The sequence below is a fragment of the Sus scrofa genome, chromosome 16 (genome assembly GCF_000003025.6).
Source record: "Sus scrofa isolate TJ Tabasco breed Duroc chromosome 16, Sscrofa11.1, whole genome shotgun sequence".
In the NCBI taxonomy this organism is placed as follows: Eukaryota; Metazoa; Chordata; class Mammalia; order Artiodactyla; family Suidae; genus Sus; species Sus scrofa.
In genome coordinates, this window is record NC_010458.4 from 64,222,957 (window position 1) to 64,245,124 (window position 22,168).

Below are 22,168 nucleotides of genomic sequence, written 5' to 3' on the forward strand. Positions count from 1 at the left end.
ATTGTAGCCACCTCCCAACACAAAGAGGTACAATGGCTATGACCTCTTTCCTCAAGGACATTTACTGATATTTAACTCTGGCATTTTCTCAAACTCTCCCTCCCTTTGACCCTGGGAAGTTTTGCCACAATTTTATGCTATCCATATTCTTAGGCCTCTGAGCATGCTTTCACTGTCTCTTTCTTAGACTTTTGTTCCATCTTTTGCCCTTGAAATACTCAGTTTCCTGATGTTCCGTCTTTGGCCCACTGTTTTCCTAGGTTACCTCTTCCACTCCCAAAGATTTAACCACCGCCTCTATGCTGATGACTCCTGAATCTGCAGTTCCAACCCCAAATCAATGTACAGTTGCTATATATCTCTTCTTGATCTTCCACAGGTTACTAATAATTCAACTTATCCCAAGCTCTATGTATCTTCTGAAAACTTCTCTCCCCTCTCTCTCTCTCTCTCTCTCTCTCATTTGGTAGATATGATTAGAAACTGCTAAGGTTATTAAGGAAAAGTGCTTGGTGCTCTGAGGATGCTCAGTGGAGGTGCCCTTCATCTGTCTGGGATCGAGAGTGGGGATATAACAGAAGATTCTCTTACTTATTATTGCAGCTAGCGTCTCTGTTATCTTCACAGGTCAAGAAAGCAGATTAGGTCACTTCCTTGTCCCAGGTCTTTAGGAAGAACATAAAATGGTGCATTCAGTGGGATGCCCACCTTGACAGAGAGGAGTATTTTATTATTGTTCAGAATTGTTGGCAATTTAGTCATTCTTATTATTGGTTTAAAATACCCCACAGATAGTGCACCCCTTTTTGACTGCACCTGAGGTGGAGCACTTCAGTTGCCCTCTCCTTGGTATACCACTGAAGATTTGAAGGTCTCCAGGCTCCTGGCTTGCTCCAGTCTGCCTTTCAGGTAAGGATCTAAAGCTGAATCACTCTGGCATTTCTCACTTCCGTGTCTTTTGTCATGCTCTCCCCTCTGCCTGGAATTCTCTCTCCATACACACACATTTCCCTCTATCCATTAAGATTCAATTTAGTGTCATCTCCCTTAGAACCTACCTCTGTTCACCCAGCACTGGGTTGTGTGCCCTCCTTGGGCTTCCGTAGTACCTTCTAAATACTGAATTCCTGCATTGTCCGCATTGTACTCTAATCTGTTTATGACTCTACCTTCTCTCCCAATTACCATTTATAAAACCAAGGTAGTCTTATTCATTTTCAAATAGTCTCTAGGATCTAGGGAACTACTTGTCACATAGAATGCCTTCAACAAAAGTTTGCTGAAAGTATGAAAAAATAATGAAGTTATTATCATTTTATTTTATTGCTTTATTTTTTCCCATTTTTATTGCAATATGAATGATGTATAGCAGCGTGTAAGTTTAAGGTATGTGGCATATACCATGGAATTATTACCATAATAAGTTTAGTGAACATCCATCATCTCATGTAGATACAATAAAAAGAAAAAAAAATTTTTTCCTTGTGATGAAAACTCTTAGGATTTACTCTCTCATAAACTTTCATATATGACATACAGCAGTGTTAATTGCATTAATCACATGATACGTTTTATCCCCAGTACTTATTTATCTTATAACTGGAAGTTTTTACCTTTTGACCACCTTCATCCAATTCTACCCCCACCTCTGATAATACCAACTTGATCTCTTTTTCTATAAGTTTGTATTTGAAGTATACTTGATCCACAGCAGTTATGTTAGTTCCAGGTATGCAGTATAGTGATTCAATGTCTATACATTACAAAATGATAATCATGATAAGTCTAGTTACCATCTGTCACTATAAAAAGATATTACATTATTATTGGCTATATTCCTGAACATTTCATCCCTGTGACTCATTTATTTTGTTACTGGAAGATTGTATCTCTTAATTTTCCTCTCCTGTTTCACTTACCTCCCCTCTGAACACTACCTGTCTGTTCTCTGTATCTATGAGTCTGTTTCTGCTTTGTTATATTTGTTCATTTGTTTTGTATTGTATATTCTACATATAAATGAGCATGGTATTTGTCTTTGTCTGACTTATTTTACCTCGCATAATACCCTCTGGATCTGTCCATGTTGTTCCAAATGGCAAGACTTCATTCTTCTTTATAGCTGAGTAGTGTTCTGCTGTGTGTATGTTTATGTGTATCACATCTTCTTTACCCATTTATCTGTTTGTTTGTTTTGTTGTCTTTTGTCTTTTTAGGGCTGCACCCGCAGCATATGGAGGTTCCCAGGCTAGGGACTGAATCGGATCTATAGCTGCCAGCCAAGCCACAGCCACAGCAACTCAGGATCTGAGCCACATCTGCAACCTGCACCACAGCTCATGGCAATGCCAGATCCTTAAGCCACTGAGCAAGGCCAGGGATCGGACCCGTGTCCTCCTTGCATCCTAGTTGGTTTTGTTAACCACTGAGCCATAATGGGAACTCCCATTTATCTGTTTGCTTCCATATCTTGGCTATTGTAGATGCTGCTGAGAACAGTTACATATATCTTTTAGAATATTTGCTAGATTGTTAGTGGTTCTATTTTTAATTTTTTGAGAAATCTTCGAATGTTTTCCATAGTGGTTGCACCGATTTACATTCCCACTGACAGTGTGTGAGGGTTCCCTTTTCTCCACCTCCTCACCAACACTTGTTTGTTGTCTTTTTGGTAATAGCCATTCTAACAGGTATGAGGTATTGTTTCATTGTGGTTTGATTTTGCATTTCCTTGATCATGGAGTGATGTTGGCCTTCCGTATGTCTTCTTTGGAAAAATGTCTATTCAATCCTCTGCTCATTTTTAAATTGGGTTGTTTGTGGTGCTTTTTGTGTGTGTGTGTGTGTTGTATGAGTTCTTCATATATTTTAGATACTAACTCCTTATCAGAAATATCATTTGCAAATATCTTCTTCCATTCATTAGGCTGCCTTTTCATCATTTTGTAGATAGTTTCCTTCACTGTGTAAAAGCGTTTTAGTTTTATGTAGTCCCATTAGTTTGTTTTTGTTGCCCCTGTCTGAGACATATATAAAAAAATATTACTAAGACTGATGTCAAAGAATATACTACCTATGTTTTCTTTTAGGAGTTTTGTGGTTTCATACTTCATGTTTAAGTCTTTAATCCATTTTGAATTTATTTTTTAATGTATTTTATATATTTGTATGTTTTTATGTGGTTATATTTTTAATACTGATTCGGGGGTTGACACATTTAGTACTTTTGAAATGCTAGATGAATGACTTGATGATAAAAGGTGTTTAGTATTATTCTTCGAACATAAATTTTAAATTCTACAGAATACTTTTTTTTTTTTTCTTTTTGGCTGCCCATGGCATATGGAGTTCCTGGGCCAGGGATCAGATCAGAGCTGCAGTTGGTACCTATGCTGCAGCTGTAGCAATGCCAGATCCCTTAACGTACTGTGCCGAGCCAGGATCGAACCTGCATCCTGGTGCTGCAGAGGTGCCACCGATCCATTGCACCACAGCAGGAACTCCTACAGAATACTTATTTTCATGCTTAAAAATGTTTGGAGCAATCCCTTAGTATCTCCTTCTAGTTCCTTTCCTAATGACCTTTAAAAACCCTTATGTGAACTTCACATATCTATTTAAAGCTAGAGTCAGTCTCCAAACAAGCTGGCTTGATTCCACAACATTCACAAAATGCAAGATGTTTTTGAGTTTTAAAGCGTGTTCTTCTCATATCTCTGGAGAGCTTTTGTTTTGTCAAGACAGTTATGCTCAGTGACTGAGAGTTTGGGATTCAATTAGTGTTCCATTCATTTATTTCCACCAGTAAATGGTGATAGAATTCAGAAGTCTGTGCTACAGTAATGCGGAATTTTAAAAAGGTACTTGCAATCATTGACAGCTGAAGCAGGAACATTTAAAATACATATGACAGGGAACCAAACTGTGAAATGTTCTCTCTGTTATCTTCACCAAAGGGATGTGCTCTGGAAATGATGCCTTATTCCAGGGGAGAAAATACAATCTGCCCCTCTCTTCCATTGCTGCCATTTATAAACCATCAAGTCTTGCAGACGTTTTTCTTCCCACTGTCTCTCATGTCATGTCTTTCATGTTAACTAGAGCGGCCTTGTGAATGTTTCATAACTTCATACCATATCTTATTCAGTGATTCTTTAAATAATATTCTACTGTTGGCATATCAAAAAGAGCTGGAGGGAGTGGCGTGCTAGTAAATGTATCAGAACCAGCCTTCTGGAGAAAGAAGCTCTGTTAGTACCACTTGCCTATTTCCATGGTTTAAATACTCCCACCAAAGCAGATTTCAGACTATCAGCTGGGTGTCACTGAATGAGGAATTGGGGAGAGGTGCACACAATCAGCTTATATGAGCCAGTGCATGTATTGCAATCAGCTCCCAGAAGATTAATTTTTCTAAAGCACCATTTAAATCCGGCTGCTCTTGGAGTTCCCGTCATGGTGCGGTGGTTAACGAATCTGACTAGGAACCATGAGGTTGCGGGTTTGGTCCCTGCCCTTGCTCAGTGGGTTAACGATCCGGCGTTGCTGTGAGCTGTGGTGTAGGTTGCAGACGCGGCTCGGATCCTGCGTTGCTGGCAAAAAGACAAAAAAAAAAAAAAAAAAGACAAAAAGGACAAATAAATAAGTAAATAATAAATAAATAAATAAATCCGGCTGCTCTTAAATTAGGAATCTACCTGTGCCTCTGCTGCCTACCTTGGAAATAGCAAATATGGTCTGTCTGCTTTTCTCTGTCACAAAAACTGTGGTAGGCCACTTGATGGAAAACTTCATTAGCCATTTACATGACCTCCCTGCTTCCACTGTGGCCCTACAAATCTTCTCTGCCTAGCACTCACTTTGCTCTTTTAAGAATCTTGTTTTGAGGAGTTCCTACTCTGGTGCAATGGAATCAGCGGCATCTTGGGAGCACTGGGACACCGGTTCCATCCCCTGCCTGGCACAGTAAGTTAAAGATACAGTGTTGCCTCAGCTGTGGCTTAGGTTGCAGTAATAGCTCGGATCTGATCCCTGGCCTGGGAACTCCATACGTCGCAGGACAGCCAAAAAAGAAGAAAAAAAAAAAAATCCTAATGTGCTTGTGTCACCTGCATAGAGACAATGTTGTGTCACACCAGAGACTTGGCCAACAGCATTTGATGGAGTGGGGCAGTGTCCATACTCAGCACCTATGCTCTCTCCTTAAAATCCTCAGTGGTTTTCCATTACACTTAAGGATTTATACCCTATTTATATTTTTATATTAGATGATTTAACATGGCCTCTGAGGGTCTGTATGACCAGCCCAAACTCCTCTCTATCCTGCTCCATCTATGCTGTTCTGCCTCTGACTCATTTTGTTCCGGATGCACTGGACTCCTTCAGTTCCTCTACCACACCAAGCTCTCTCCAGGATGCCGCCTGGAGCTCTCCTCTCCTTTTTCTTCCTCTGGTTATCCCTTTTTAGGAAGTTTCTGCTCACAAGACACCTTCTTAGAGAGGCCTTCCTTGAACCTCTAATTGGAAATTAAGCCCTTTCGCTGAGTCTCTTTCATGGCATCATATTCTTTGCCTTCAAGGCACTCGCTATAGTGGGTACTGCCCATACAGGTTTTTTTCGTGGCAGTTTGTGTCCAGAAAAGATTAGCTATGATTAATTTTGTTTTACAATTTAGTACTCCTCTTCAGGTTATAAGATCAAAAATCTGTTCATCTTAAGCCTGTTGACTGAAGGAAAATTCACAACCTTAAAGTTGCAAGTTATGTTTTATTCAGGAAACTTGCTAAGGATTATAGCCCAGGAGACAGCGTCTCAGATAGCTCCCAGGAAGTGCTCAGAAGAGGTCAGGGAGGAGCCAGGCTATGTAAGAGTTTTGCTAGGAAACAACAAAAACAAAAACTAGTTGTCAAACATCAAAAAAAGATTACTGCTAATCTCAAAAAAATCTCAGACTCTCAAGTTAATGACTTTAGTGCCTTTCTAAGTATGGAGGGATGCTGGAGTCTGAGCTCACTGAAATCATTCCTTAGATATGCATCTTTTTTTCTTCTTTTTTTTTTTTTAAGGGGCCACACCTGTGGCAAATGGAGGTCCCCAGGCTAGTGGTGGAATCGGAGCCTGCACCACAGCCACAGCAATGCCAGATCTGAGCTGCATCTGTGACCTACACCGCAGCTCATGGCAAGGCCAGATCCTTAACCCACTGAGCGAGGCCAGGGACCTATCTGAAAGGTCATGGTTTCCAGTCAGATTCATTTCCTCTGCACCACCACAAGAACTCCTTTAGATATGCATCTTAACTGACTAGGGCCAGTATCCTGTTTTTCTCCACCCTGAATTCCCTTCAGGGCACACCATTGGACACAGTTGGAGTGGCTGATGGCTTAATGGTGGGCAATAATATTTGTCTGTTGAAATGGCTGGCAACATTTTTTGTCCTTAAGCCTCTAAATTCAAAATAAAAATTACATTGTTCTATTTGTAAGTGGAAAAGACTTTTTGCATTCATTTCTTTCTTTTTTTAATTTTTTTTTGTCTTTTTATCTTTTTAGGGTCACACCCACGACATATGGAGGCCCCCAAGCTAGGGGTCCAGTCGGAGCTACCGCCGCTGACCTACACCAGAGCCACAGCAATGCCAGATCCGAGCTGCTTCTTCAAACTACATCACAGCCAAGGGCAATGCCAGATCCCCAACCCAATGAGTGAGGCCAGGGATGGAACCTGCAACCTCGAGGCTCCCAGTCCAATTCATTTCCCCTGTACCACAATGGGAACTCCTTCTTTTTTTAATTTTTAAATTAAACTATAGTTGATTTACAATGTTGTATCAATTTCTGCTGTGCAGCATAGTTACCCACTCCTTTTCTTGTATCATCTTTTTAATGATGGCCATTCTGACCAGTGTGAGATGGTACTTCATTATAGTTTTGATTTGCATTTCTCTGCTAATTAGCAATGTTGAGCATCTTTTCGTGTACCTCTTGGTCATCAGTATGTCTTCTTTGGAGAAATGTCTATTTAATTTTTCTGCCCAGTTTTTGATTGGGCTGTTTGTTTTTTGTTGTTGTTATTGAGTTTTTACAGCCCTATTTAATGCAGAGGTGGATCTCAATATGCAAACTTAGATCTGCAAAAACTCTTATTTTTAAAAAATGTAACTCCTAATATTAGTAATTTGAGCCTCCATTCAATGAGGGAGATTATTTAGTGCCATGAGAGAAGGGCAAGTGTGGTCCTTGGTTGTCATCCATTCAAGCTGATGTCTCCTGTGAAGTCGCTTGTTCCCTCAATTTCTCAGTAACAGCCTATGCTGGCCTCTTCTGTCACCATCTGGTTCTCATCTATAGGGCTTTCTAGGTACTGTTCTGCCTTACTCCTTCCATATATCCTTTAGGCCTGGGGCAATCCATTCTGCTGCTCCTGTACCATGCTGAGCTATGGAAAATATTCTTTTTCTTTTCTTTCTTTCTTTTTTTTTTTTTTTTGTCTTTTCGCCATTTCTTGGGCTGCTCCCACGGCACATGGAGGCTCCCAGGCTAGGGGTCGAATTGGAGCTGTAGCCGCCAGCCTACGCCAGAGCCACAGCAACGCGGGATCCGAGCCACATCTGCGACCTACACCATAGCTCACGGCAACGCTGGATCGTTAACCCACTGGGCAAGGGCAGGGATCGGACCCGCAACCTCATGGTTCCTAGTCGGATTCGTTAACCACTGCGCCACGACGGGAACTCCTGGAAAATTTTCTGTATGTGATATAATGAAAATTTTGTTCTCTGTTCCTGGCACAGTGCTCCTAAAACCCTAGGCATTTCTGACAGGAAGGTCTTTGTTATTCATAGCAAGCCCCTTTCCTTCATACCTGAATTTATGCTAGTAAAATGATTCTTGGCTTCTATATAGCTTCAGGATGGGGGCTGGTCACCAGAGGAAACAAACACAAGGTTAGGGGATTGCAACTTTCAGTTATACCTCCAACCTTGTAGATTAAGCTCAATCCCTAGTGGCCAGTGATTTTATCAATCATGCCTGTGTAATTGTGAGAATTAACATGTCTTTTCTATCAAAGGAAATCTTGATTACTCCATTTTGCTCCGTTTTGGCTGAGATGCCCTCCTGCGACCCCCTCCTCTTTACCTCTTCTCCCAACAACAGTTTGTTTCAGTTAGCCAACTGAGAAGAATGTGCACCCTGACCTGACCAATGGACAGGTATATCACCTGCGTTAGGGGTAAAGAGGGAGGGTCTTTCCTTCTTTGCCTGCGCTTTTTGAGTACCCGCACCCTTCTGCAGAAGTAAGGAGCCTTGTCGAGATCTCCCCGTGTTCATGTGTCTCACTTTCCGACACTGACAATCTGAGCAGTTCTCCAACATAATGAAACATTGATTAAGATTTTTAGAACAACAGAGTTTGGGGGAGTTCCCACTGTGGCACTGTGGGTTAATGATCTGGGTTGTCTCCTTGGAGGCACTGGTATGATCCCTGGTCCAGCACAAGGATCCAGCATTGCTGCATCTCTGGTGAAGTTGGCACCTCTGGCTTGGATTCAGCCCTTGACCTGGGAACTTCCATATACCACAGGTGTGACTGAAAAAGAAAAAACAAAAGCAAGGTTTAGGGATCTTCCAGGTTGGTGAACAAATACTTCCATGTGCTGGGAGGTTGGTGTACCCAGGGAGGACAGAGAAACTCTCCTTACCCTTTCCTCCCATCCTTGCCTTACACGCATCTCTCCCATTTAGCTGTTTTTGATTTGTATCCTTTATAATAAAATGGTAAGTAGACTACATTCCTGAGTTCTATGAGTTGTTCTAGTGAATTATTGAACCTGGGGGAGGGGAGATCATGGGAACTCCCAAATGTGCAGTCATCTGGGCAGGTGCGAGTAGCATGGGAATCCCATTTGTGACTGACATGCAAAGTAGGGGTGTTTTTGTGGGACTGAGCCCTTAACTTGTGGGTCTGTACTAGTTCCAGGTAGTTAGGATCAGTACTGAGTTGAATTGTTGGACACCCTGTTGGTCTCAGAGAAGGAGAGAATTGGTTGTTGTTGGGAAAATGACAGACTTGCCATCAGCAAAAAATACTAAGCTTCTTTGGAGTTTTACTCCTCTGCGGCCTTGGATCACTTTGCTTTTCGACACCAAAGAGAAGCACTGGTGACTCTGTGAGGCTCTAAAGGTCAAATTCCTAGACCTATCACAAAGCCATTTCTCCTCCGAAGTTGATCAACTAGCTAGGCTTCACCTAGAAAGGAAGCACCAGTCTCCTCTGCTCTCATGCACCACAAACCTACCTTGGAGTTCTGTCATTCACTGGGCCATGGCCAGGGCAATGAGAGAGGACAGAGGCTTCCTTTCCCAGAGATCCAGTAGCACCTAAGCTTTAATCACTTCCCTTCTGATCTCTTCTCCGGCCTGGAAATGCTGCTAGTCTTTGGGCCAGGAAGCTTTGCTCTGACTCATCAAGTATTTTCCCAATCAATTTTCATGCCAGAGTTATATTCTCTGCCTCCTGAAGACTGGGATTTTGAAACTCGAGAGCTGGGACAAATTCCTATTAGTTATAAATTGGGTTCTGCTGTGTCATACCTTTTCTGAGTCATTACATACTGAATAATGAGCTAAATGAATAAGGGCCAAAGGGGAACAGAAAATGCTGGGGACAGAAACCACATTGATCAATGTTACCAAAATATTAACCAGCACCCCCTTCGGCAGTTTGGCGATTCCAAATGTTTATGGAATATTATTATTTGATGCCAATCTTCCACTAGATTGTAAACACTATGAAAGCAGAGATTATGTCTCTCTTGTTCATTATTATAATAAAAATACCTAGAACAATACCTAGAACCCAGCAGAAACTCAATTAATACCTGTTGAAGGGATAAATGAATTTAAACACCCTACGTTGACATTCAGTGTTAAACAAATGATCATGACTCCCTGCTCTAATAAATTAGTTTTATTTCTGTATTGACCAACTTTGCATATCACTTGAATTATAGTTACTAGCCTCTGTTTGTTATTACTTATTCAAGATTGGATCATTTTGGGGGAGTTCCCATCTTGTGGCTCAGTGGAAATGAATCTGTCTAGTATCCATGAGGATGCAGGTTTGATTCCTGGCCTCGCTTGGCAGGTTAAGGATCTGGCATTGCCGTGAGCTGTGGCATAGGTTGCAGATGTGGCTCAGATCCCACATTGCTGTGGCTGTGGGGCAGGCTGGCAGCTGTAGCTCCAATTTGACCCCTAGCCTGGGAACCTCCATATGCTAGAGTGCGGCCCTAAAAAGACAAAAAAAAAAAAGATTGGATCATTTGTGTATCTTATTTTCTTTGCTAGAGATTCCCTTTCTCCTCTCTAATAATTTATCATCTTCCTTACTTTCTAACTATGCCTTAAAAATGACCTGAATACCCTTCTAGGATTAACCATGCTTGTATATTCAATTATTTTCATTCATTCTCCCATTAAAAATATGTTTACAAAGCAATTGTTGTGTATTGGACACCACTCTAGGCATTGGGAATATTAACGTAGATAAGACAGAGAAGGTCTCTGTTTCAAATAAAACAAATACACGAGGCATTTTCAAATAGTGATAAACGCTATTAAAGCACAAACATAGGACAATGTGACAGAAAGTTATTGGAGGATAACATTAGTTATGGGTTCAGAAAAGGACTCTGTCCTGAGACCTGCATAATGGGAAGAAGATGTGAGGGTGGAGAATTTGTGACAGCCTTTCTCGCTTGAAGATGACGAAGTACAGAGGCCTGGAAAAATGGGTGAGGCTGTGACTGGAGCCAAATAAGCAGGAAAGAGAGTTGTAGAAGTAAGGGCAGAGAGGTGAGGAGGGCCAGATCAAACAGGGCCTGGAGACAAAGAACAATAGTGTGCATTTAATTCTAAATGTCAGGGGATGCTTTGGAGGCTTTGAAACTTGCGTGTGTCATTCTGATTTATGTTTCAAAAACCCATTTAGCTGCTGAGTTACAGATAGATTACAAAAGACAAAGCGGAAAGACCAGGTAGAAAGTAATTGCAGTAACTTGTGAGATGATGACAACTCAGTGTGAACAAGGCTGGTAGTGGAAATGGAGAGAAATGGACGGAACAGGCATTTATTCTAGAGCTTAAGACAATAGGCTCAATGATGGATTTGTTGGAAGTGGGAATGCAGGTTAGTGTGGATGGGGAAGGAGCAGAATCAAATTTGATTTCTAGATTTTTTATTTGAGCATCTGGGTATTCATGGTGCCATATGCTAAGATATGGAAACAGGGAAGGAAAGATTAAGGTGGTAGTGGGGGGCAGGAGTCAAGCATTTATTTAGGTCATGTCTAAGATGCCTACTAGATATCTAGGTGTGGATGTCAGCTGTGCAGGTGAATATATGAGCTTGAAAGTCAGAGTACATAGTAGTCAAGAGGGGAGGCTTTGGACTCAGCTTAGCCAGTGTCCGATTCTGGCTCCTCCTTGCTTTGTGGGCTTGCAAAATTTGCTTAACTCTTTGTACCTAGTATCTTCATCTATGAACTGGGGATAAAAAGAGTACTCAACCCGGAAGTCTGTCATAAAGATTAAATGACTTAATATATATAAAGAGCTTATTACGGGACCTGGCATGTGGAAAGTATTCAGTAATTGTTAACTACTATTATCAATGTGTGGCTGGAATTTGGGTGATAGGTGAGGACTGGAACATGAATCTGGGAATCATCAGTGGAATTTCAAAACCATAGATGATATTCCCTCAGGAGAGAGTGCATTTAGAAAAGGCAGGGCCAAGCTCTAGGTCAATGGCAACATTTAAGCTCAGGCAAGGGAAACAAAGTAGCTCCTAACCCTAACCCCAGAATTCATGTCCAGCTGGAATCTCAGAATGAGACCATATTTGGAAATAATGTTTTCGCACATGTAATTAGCTAAGTTCAGATAAAGTCTTTACTCAGTGATGATGGGCCTTGAATCTAATGACTGATGTTCTATTTAAAGGCCATGTGATGATGGATGCATCATCAATAAGCCAAGGATCACCAAAGAAGCTACCAAAAGCTAGGAAGAGACAAGGAGTGAGTCTTTCCCAGAGCCTTCAGAGGGAGCATGGCCCTGCTGATACTTGATTTTGAACTTCTAGCCTCCAAAAATGTAAGGAAATAAATTTCTGTTGTTTTATGCCACCCATTTTGTGGTCATTTGTTCTAGCCGCCTTAGGAATTCAATGTATAAGTCAAGAAATGGAAGTGTTTTACAAAGGAGGATTGATGGGCACATGAGCTGCTGCTGAGAAGTAGCATTAGATGAGGATTAACCAGGGACCACTGGGTTTGACAGTGAGGAAGTCTTTGATAACCATGCTGGGAACAGTATTGGGTGTATATTTGGAATAGAATTCTGGTTGGAGTAAATTGAGGGGAGAATGAAGAGAAAGTTGTGACAGTGGCTGTCGACAATTTTTTAGAAAGCATTTGCAGTGGGGGTGACAGTTGTGGCACATGAAATTGGAAAGGATTTTTTTAAAGACTGTATTTTATTTTATTTTTATTTTTTGTCTTTTTGCTATTTCTTTGGGCCGCTCCTGCGGCATATGGAGGTTCCCAGGCTAGGGGTCCAATCGGAGCTGTAGCTGCCAGCCTACACTGGAGCCACAGCAACGTGGGATCCGAGCCGCGTCTGCAACCTACACCACAGCTCATGGCAACGCTGGATCATTAACCCACTGAGCAAGCGCAAGGATCGAACCCGCAACCTCATGGTTCCTAGTCGGATTCGTTAACCACTGCGCCACGACGGCAACTCCTTAAAGACTGTATTTTATATACATTTATATCCTGGTAGCTATCATCCAGTAGGGAGAAAAGTTGATGGTATAGAACAGAAAGGGAATTACTGCAAGTTCTAAGTCTTTGAGTCCTTAAGAAAGCCAAAAATGTTGAGATTCAGATCACTAGTGGAGGATCTGCTCTTTGATAGGAGCAGAGAACTTTCTCCCACTGTATAAGAAGAACCGCCCCAAACATCATAAAAGCTGGCAGATTTATGGTGGAAAGATGAGGAATTTGATAGATTACTTCTGTGTTCTCAGCTACTCAGCTAAAAGTAAGTGGAGGAGAGAGAGGGCAGGTGGTATTGGAGGTTTGAGTAGAAAGTAGAGTGAGCCCCTGGGAAATGGAGAACAAGTTTATCAGCACAATACAGTGGGTTCATGGAGCAGTAATTCCATGAATTGTGGTCAGTTGTGTGGTTTATCCAGCAGTATCAGCCTCATGAGTACAGAGCCGATAGAGGAGAAGGTTAAGGAATTCCCATCATGGCTCAGTGGAAGCGAATCCGACTAGTATCTATGAGGATGCAGGTTTGATTCTGGGCCTCGCTCAGTGGGTTAAGAATACCATGTTGCTATGGCTATGGGGTAGGCTGGCAACTGCAGCTCTGATTAGACCCCTAGCCTGGGAACTTTCATATGCTGCCAGTGAGGCCCTAAAAAGACAAAGCTAAGAACATTTATAAGCATGAAATTTAAATTATATATTATAGAATCTATGGTGGATAAAGAGAAGTGCAAAGACCTAAGAAGGGTATTTAAAGAGTTGGTAGGCTCAATGGATTGGAAGCTTGATGCTGAGAAGAACACAAGTGTAGGCACTATAGAGAACAGAATTGGAATGTTTGTAGGCGTGATGAAAAGAAAGATGTTCCAGAGAGGTTTGGGAAGTCGATGTTAATGACAGTTTGAGAGATAAATATGGTTGGTTGGAGGAAAAGATCATTTAAGTGAGCAGATTAAACTAGGAGACTGGAAAGGGGAGAATGGAAAATAGCTGCTTAACAGGTGTTTCTTTTGGGGTAATGAGAGTTTTTGGAACTAGGTAGAAGTAGTAATTGTACAACATTGTGAATGTTCTAAACGCTACTGAATTTTTCACTTTAAAATGGCTTTTTTTTTTTCCTGTCTTTTTAGAACTGCACCTGCATCGTATGGAGGTTCCCAGGCTAGGGGTTGAATCACAGCTATAACCGATGGTCTATACCACAGCCACAGCAACGCCAGATCTTAGCCATGTCTTCAACCTACACCACAGCTCATGGCAACGCTATATTCTTAACCCACTGAGCAAGGCCAGGGATCAAACCTGCATCCTCATGTGTGTTAGTCAGATTCGTTTGTGTGGAGCCATGATGGGAACTCCTAAACTGGTTAATTTTATATGTGAATTTTATCTCAATTTAGAAAAAAGAAAAAACCCACATGGATTATCTATGTGGTTGTTGAAGTCACCAAGAATGAGGACAGAAGCAAAGATAAGAGGGAACTCAGTTAACCAGATCTAAGATTATCAGAGAATGAGAGAGAGTGACCAAGCGTGAAGCCACTCCATTTGTATTGTCACATCGGTATGTAGTCCTATAAATTTGTTCTTTGCTTGCTTCATGTTCATTCAACCAAATTTTTAAAAATTTAACTATATACAATATCCTAAATGGAAAGGAGAGGAGGTGAGAGATCCAAAGAAAAATAAACATTGGCTCATATCATGGAGGAGATTATAATCAAGAAGAAAATATACACGAAGCATTTTTATTTTATTTTATTTTATTTCATTTTATTTTTGTCTTTTGTCTTTTTAGGGCCACACCAGCGGCATATGGAGGTTCCCAGGCTAGAGGTCGAGTCGAAGCTATAGCTGCCGGCCTATGCCACAGCCACAGCAATTCCAGATCCGAGCTGCGTCTGCGACCTACACCACAGCTCATGGCAATACAGGATCCTTAACCCACTGACCAAGGCCAGGGATCAAACCCACAACCTCATGGTTCCTAGTCAGATTGTTTGTGCTGCATCACAATGGGAACTCTCTACACAAAGCATTTTAAAAACAAGGCATCATAAGTAGTCCATCCAACTGACATTAAGAAGAAGCTTGAAAGCAGAAGTTAGATGTTTCATTTGTATCATACTTAATGTCTGAAGGAATTGTGTGTTCTGATTTATTTATATCCTACCTAGCAGCTAACAAATGCTATGAATATGTGCTCAATAAATATTGACTGACATTTAGTATCTTTAGTATCTTTGAATAATAAAGTTATAAGCATGATGAGTCAAAATAAAAACAGCAATAATAACAATCGCAATAGTTAAGGCTGCCTTCCTTGTGCCAGGCATTGCTCCAAACAATGTATGTATATTGTGTGTGTGTGTGTGTGTGTGTGTGTGTGGTGTGTGTATGAAGCAGGTGTTATTAAATGAGAAATTATGCACAGAAAGTTTGAGTTACTTGCTCTTACTCACACAGCTAGGAAGTGCAAAGCCAGTCTATGAACCGAGGTAGAATAATTCCAGGCTCCACTCTCTTAGCTACCATCTCTTTTCCCTGTTTAAGAAAAGGCTTTTTTCCACATTGTACTCTGAGGTCTATGACAAAGACCTATAGGCAAAGCAAGCTCTCTCACTTTGTGGAACCATGTACAGGCATCTCAGAGTGCTCATAGGAAATGGTCCTGAAGCGTTCCTCTCTTTCCTGTGTGTATAGGTAGTTTTGGAGAATAATAAGAATAATTTCTGGTCTCTCCAAAGGGAGACCAGTGGAGTTTGAGTTCCAGACTCTGGGAAGTGGCTCTCTGAACAAATTCATTACCTCTCTGTAGGGTCAGTCTGACAGAGAGCAGGGTACAGTGTGGTCAGGGAGGTGACACAACCAAGCCTCTGTGTTGAATATAAGCTCTGCTTTTGACTAATTTTGTGACAAAGGGCAAGGTACTTGGCCTCTCTGCACCTCAGTTCCCTCAATTGTAGGATGAAGATAATTATCCTATCTACTTCCTAGGATTTTTTTTTAATGAAGATTAAGTGCGATAATTCATGTAAACCACCTAGTATAAAACCTAGAGCACAGTGAATGCCAAATAAAGCTACTCACCTGCACAGACTCCTCAGCGATGCTCCATTTCCTGTTAAAGTCCAAACTCTTTAGATGGCATCGAAAGTCTTTGCTCAGCTTCTGAACCGACGCCAGCTTACTTCATCTCTCCCTGCATTCCCCCTGTAAATCTGAGATCCTATCATAATTGTATGCTTGTTGTTTCTTGCATGTATTTCACATGCTGCGGTTACCTAGCAATGTTTGGGGTGTAGTCAAAACACAAGCTGATTTTGTCACCCACAAACCCTTGGCATTTTTATTCAGAAGAGGTAATTTTCCTCCACCCTCCAATGCAAACTTGGGCAGACTTCTTAATAAATGAGCAGCGCTACTCACTTTAAGTCACAAATAACAGTCTTCCTTTGTAATTACAAAGGTGTTGCTGAAATGCTTCCATCCCCATTCAGAAAGCGAGAGTTCTTTCCATGTGTGAAGACCTGTAGTCAACTTCTGCTCTCTCCCCACTCAGTTCCTCCCTGTGCACCAGCAGCTGCATCAGACCCCTCCCAGGGGGAATCCACCTGAAGCAGGACAGGTCAGGGACATGCAATTCTTACTTGTTGTTAGCTTTCACCTTCTCTGGATCTGGCAGGTAGCTAAACCTGAATCTTTCTTTCTGAGTGCCACATGCATATTCTTTTTAAATTTGTTTTTAAAAATTTATAATAGCATTTTATTGAAAAGGATATATGGATATATAAAGTGATATCATTGATAGATGGAGCCTCACAATATCACTGCTTCTCTAGTTGCTCTGGGAAACTACCCCATACAGTAACTAGAGTAGGGCCCTGGTTGCAGAGTGCACAGGCTGCCTATTGCTACTGATATTTCAAATAGTGGAAGCTAGCTGGCTTTTAATTACTGATCAACTATGGTAAGAAGCTGGTGGATCTCTATGGATTGTTTGAGGATTCTTTTTTTTTTTTTTTTTTGGTTTTTTGTTTTGTTTTGTTTTTGTTTGTTTGTTTGTTTGCTGTTTCTTTGGGCCGCTCCTGTGGCATATGGAGGTTCCCAGGCTAGGGGTCGAATCGGAGCTGTAGCCACTGGCCTACGCCAGAGCCACAGCAACTTGGGATCCAAGCCGCATCTGCAACCTACACCACAGCTCACGGCAACGCCGGATCGTTAACCCACTGAGCAAAGGCAGGGACCGAACCCGCAACCTCATGGTTCCTAGTCGGATTCGTTAACCACTGCGCCACGACGGGAACTCCTGTTTGAGGATTCTTAATTCTAGTATCAGTGACCTGGATGGATGCATCTCTGTTCTAGGTTATTACTTGTGACCCTAGGAATAGGATTTTTACCTTTAGCTTCTCACTTTTGGGCCCCTCTTTACTTCTATTTAATCCTATTGCATAGGACCCTGAACAACCAGGACCAGAACTGTTTCTCATGTGGCACACATCTTGTCCCTGGAAAACATACACACCCCTCTTGCTTGCACTGACAGACTCTAGCAATGCTCATCTATCCTCAGGCAGCTGCTTCTCTTCTGTAACTTTAGGAAGCTTTCACTCTCATAGGTGGGCATCAGGCACCAGCCCTATGCAGGGGTCACATTTCAACCTCTGTGAATGGTCCCTTGGAAGATCACACTATCACTAGAATAGAGCAGGAGGTAGCAACCCCACCCCCATACCCCGGCTCCAGAAGCCTCCTTTGCCCAGTAGTACAGACAGCAACAGCTCCCTCCAAAGAAACCTTTCCCAGACCCTCTCTCTGCTCACCCTTTTACACCACTTGATGACCTTATCTAGCTTAAGAAGTCTTGGAACTAGTTTGCTCACATTCCTTTTATAAATTATGGCCATGAGGAAATTTGCCTCATACCCATGGCTGGTCTCTGAATCTGTTGTTTTGGCACTTCAGTTCACACTGAGGCAGGAAGTGTTCCATCTTACCACTCTAAAATGTGTGTTCCAAATGTGTGCTCTCCTCCCCTCTGTTTGCCTTACTCTTTACTCACTTGGCCAGCACTTACCTATTTTCAACACTTATAATGCCTCTCCCTTCCTCCCACCCCATGACCCCAGAGAATGGGCTAATCTCTTCCATTTGTATTTCCATGGTAACCTTTCCCCACCTCTGTCACAACCAATCCAATCCACTTTGTGTTAAAATCATTTCTGTAGTTCCCATTGTGGCGCAGCAGAAATGAGTCCGACTAGGAACCATGAGGTTGCAGGTTTGATTGCTGACCTTGCTCAGTGGCTCGGATCTGGGGTTGCTGTGGCTGTGGTGTAGGCTGGCAGCTACAGCTCCGATTAGACCCCTAGCCTGGGAACCTCCAAAAGCCTCAGGTGTGGCCCTAGAAAGGCAAAAAGACAAAAACAAAAAGCAAAAAAACCTCCCATTTCTGTCTTTATTCCTAACTGCATGAGATTGGAAGTTCTGGAAGACAGGGATTCTTGGGATTTTCTATTAGCTCTTCAAAGCCTAACAAAATACAGTTTAAATTACCGTTAGCGATAGCATCAAAACCATCAAATATCTTAGGAATTTATGCAATAAAAGATACAAAAAAACCTCTGTGTCGAAAACTAAAAATCTCAGTGGGGTCTTGGAAAACTCAACAAGTCAAAATTCCAAATGTGGTTCTAAAATTGGTAAGTAAATGCAAAGAGCCAAGGTCCTCTTGAAAAATACAAAACACAGCAAAGAAAACTAGGTGGGAAGACTTGCTCTATCACACATCAAGACTTCTTTTATTTTTTTATTTAATTTTTAGCTTTTTAGGGTGGCACCTGTGACATATGCAGGTTCCCAGGCTATGTGTCAAATCAGAGCTATGGCTGCCAGCCAACACCACAGCCACAGCAATGCCAGATCCGAGCCACATCTGCGACCTACACCACAGCTCATGGTAGTGCTGGATCCTTAACCCACAGAGTGAGGCCAGGGATCGAACCCGCAACCCTGTGGTTCCTAGTCGGGTTCATTTCCGCTGTGCCACAACAGGAGCTCCCAAGACTTCTTATTTAGCCTGAATAATTTAAACTGTTGGTACTGGCACAAGGAGAGATAAATCAGTTGTTTGGAACAGAGAGTTTAGGAACAGATGCCCTCAAATATGTACACTTGATTTATGACAGGGAAGGCACTATGGAGCAGGAGAAAAACAGGCTTAAATCAAACATTAAACATAAAAAATATTAAGTTTAAATTCAGAAGTTATGTTCAGCAAAAAACACCATTTAGGGAATGAAAAGGAGAGCTATAGAACAAAAGAAGTCTTTTGCAACATGTGTAAGTAGCAAGGTGTTTGTGTTCACAATATACAAAAGTTTACAAAACAAAAAGCAAAAGATAAATAACCCAGGAGAAAATTGGGTAACAGGCTTGAGCAATTCACAAGAAAAAGGAAGTCCAAGAGGCCACCAAATATGAGGATGTACTTGACCTCATCAGCAGTTAGGGAAATGCAAGTTAAAAAGTCTGCTAAAATGATTAAAATCAAAAAGACTGACAATATTCATTGCAGGCTAGAATATAGAGCAATAGGAATGCTCATAGACTGTCCTTGAAGAGTGCAAGCAGGTACAATCATCTTGGAAGACAGTTGGGTTTTATCTAAAAAGATTGAAAACCTGCAAACCCAGCAATTCTCTTTAAGAGAAATGTGTGTGCATGTGCACCAGGAGACAAGTGCAAAAGTGTTGATAGCAGGGTAATTCATAGTAGCCTCAAAGTGGAAATTGGGTGTTCATGAACCCAAATGTTCATAAATAGCAGAATGAATTAAAAATAGTGTTACATGCCTAAGATAGAATTCTATACTGTGATGAAAATGAAGTTTCACACAAGAATGTAGTTGAATCTCAAGCACAATGTTAAGCAGAAAAAGCTAGTCACAAAGGAATAGTTACCATATGATTTCATTTATATAAAATTCAACAACAGGCAAAAGTAAACTACACTGTTTAGGAGTTCATACTTAGGTGGTCAAAAAAAAAAAAGAAGTCACTATATTAAAATCCGAAAAATGGTTAACTTTATGGTTAGACAGCTGTGACTATGAGAGAGTATGTGGGAGACTTCTGACACAGTCAGACTCTATGGATAGACTTTCTGGATAGTAGTTAGATTAGGTTTCATAATAACTTGTTAAGTTGTACAGTTATGTTTGTACTTATCATTATAGCATTTTTTTGTAGTTACTTTCTCATCTTTATAACAGCACTAGCAAATTTAAAACATTTAAGGCCTTGGGACTCTTTTAACTGCAAATAATGGAAAACACACCCCAAACTAGTTTAAGCAAAAAGGGTAATTTATTGGCTAATTAGAAGGTGAGCAAACTGGCTTCAGATGAGTTTTAGGTCAGGGCTCATACACTGTGAGCAGGTCCTGGTTTCTCTTGATATTTCGGATTCTTTTACATCCTTCAGTAAATTTTCAGATTGGCTCTTCCTTTTTTGGATCTGAGGTGGCTGTCTGTAGTCACCGAAAAAGGATTTTTTCTTTAGGTCTAGCGAGAAAGAGAAGATTTACTCTCTCAATAGTTCAGTAAAAAGCCTTGTTGTGTCTTGCCCTGATTTGGCTTGACTTGGGTCAAGGATCCCTCCCTGGACTAATCGCTATGTGAGATGGGATAAAGTCACTGATCCATCCATGGCCAACGACCAATAGACTACATGGCTAGAACATTCAAAGTGGTATTAAAAAGAAGGTATCATAGGTATGGAGGAAGTAAAATAATGTCTATGACAATCAATATCCATTCAATTTAGTTGGATATCATCATGCTTGAAAAGGAACACATGGTTTTGTATTGCTGCCGGTCTCAGGTTTAATTAGAATCAAGATAAATAGGAGTTCCTGTCATGGCTCAGGGGTTAACAAACCTGACTAGTGTCCATGAGGACGAGGGTTCGATCCCTGGCCCTGCTCAGTGGGTTAAGGAGCTGGTGTTGCTGTGACTGTGGTGTAGGTAGGCAGCTACAGCTCCGATTCAACCCCTAGCCTGGGAACCTCCATGTGCGCCAGTGTGGCCCTAAAAAGACAAAAACAAAACAAAAAACAAAACAGAATCAAGACAAAGTGACTTGGTAGGATAGAGGTATATCAGCTGAACTTAAATCTGAAAACAATGAAACTTTTTTTTCTCTGTTGATTTTAGAGACTCAGTATAGTCACAAGTACTCAACTGATTGAAAGCAAAGCTGGCCTATAAGACTTAATAATAAGGCAATGAGTGAAACTTGATTGAATCTTGGTTAGAAAAAAGTTATCTGTAAAAGATATTTCAGGGAGAACTTTGAAAATCTAAGTATCGATTGGACAGTAAAAGAATTAGGGAATTAAACTTCATTTTCTTAGGTATGGTAATGGCCTTTGGTAATTTTGGAAAAAACACTTATTTTTAAAAGAGGGTAGAGCGTTTAGGGGTGCAGTGTGTTGATGTTTGAAACTTATTCTCAGCTTAATAAAAAACTCACACATAGATAAAGCAAATATTCAAAACCTTAACAATTTTTTTTTTCTTTTGGCTGTGCTTGCAACATGTGTATGTTCCTGGGCCAAGGATCAAACCTGTACCACAGCAGTGATGACACCAAATCCTTAGCCCACTAAGCCACCAGGGAACTTCAACAGTTGTTGAATCTAGAAGGTGGGTGTATGAGTGATGACTGTAATATTCTTTTAATTCTGTATATTTGAAACTTTACAAAATAAAAAAGTTGAAGAAATCAAAAATGTTTTGGGGAAAAAAATCTAAAAAATCCCAACCAAACAGAAAGCTGACATTTCTGTTTTTTCCTCCTGCAGTCTAGGTATTCGTTCCACAGGAGGTAGAAAAAGATAAATTTATTTTGATATTAAAAGAATACAAGTTCTACTGCTTTTCCAATTATCTGTGAACAATATTTACTCAGTACCAACTGTGTATGCATCTCATTGTTAATAGGGAATTATAATTTTATCTCTATCCAACTTTACTACAGAATAAATGTTGCCAACCAAATACCAAAGACAGAAGGAAAGGAACTAATAACATTTATTGAGGGCTTTCTTTGTACCAGGAATGTTAGCATACATCATTTCCTTTATGTCACTTTTCATTATAATCCTGCGATGTAGATACTATCATTATCCTTTGTTTTACACATGACAAATGGAGGTGTTTATAAATCATGTACACTTGGCACAGGGTCCCACATGTAACAAATAGGGTGCATCTGAATCTAAGAGTAAATCTCTCTGCATACACTGCTGGTAGGAATGTG

The 22,168-nt window shown here is 41.0% G+C and overlaps 1 long non-coding RNA gene across 1 annotated transcript; it reads left to right on the forward strand.

Annotated features, from left to right (window-relative positions):
• On the forward strand, positions 792-12,159 carry LOC102160581. Its single transcript, XR_002339674.1, has 2 exons — positions 792-909; positions 12,007-12,159. It is a non-coding gene; the product is annotated as an uncharacterized LOC102160581 (long non-coding RNA).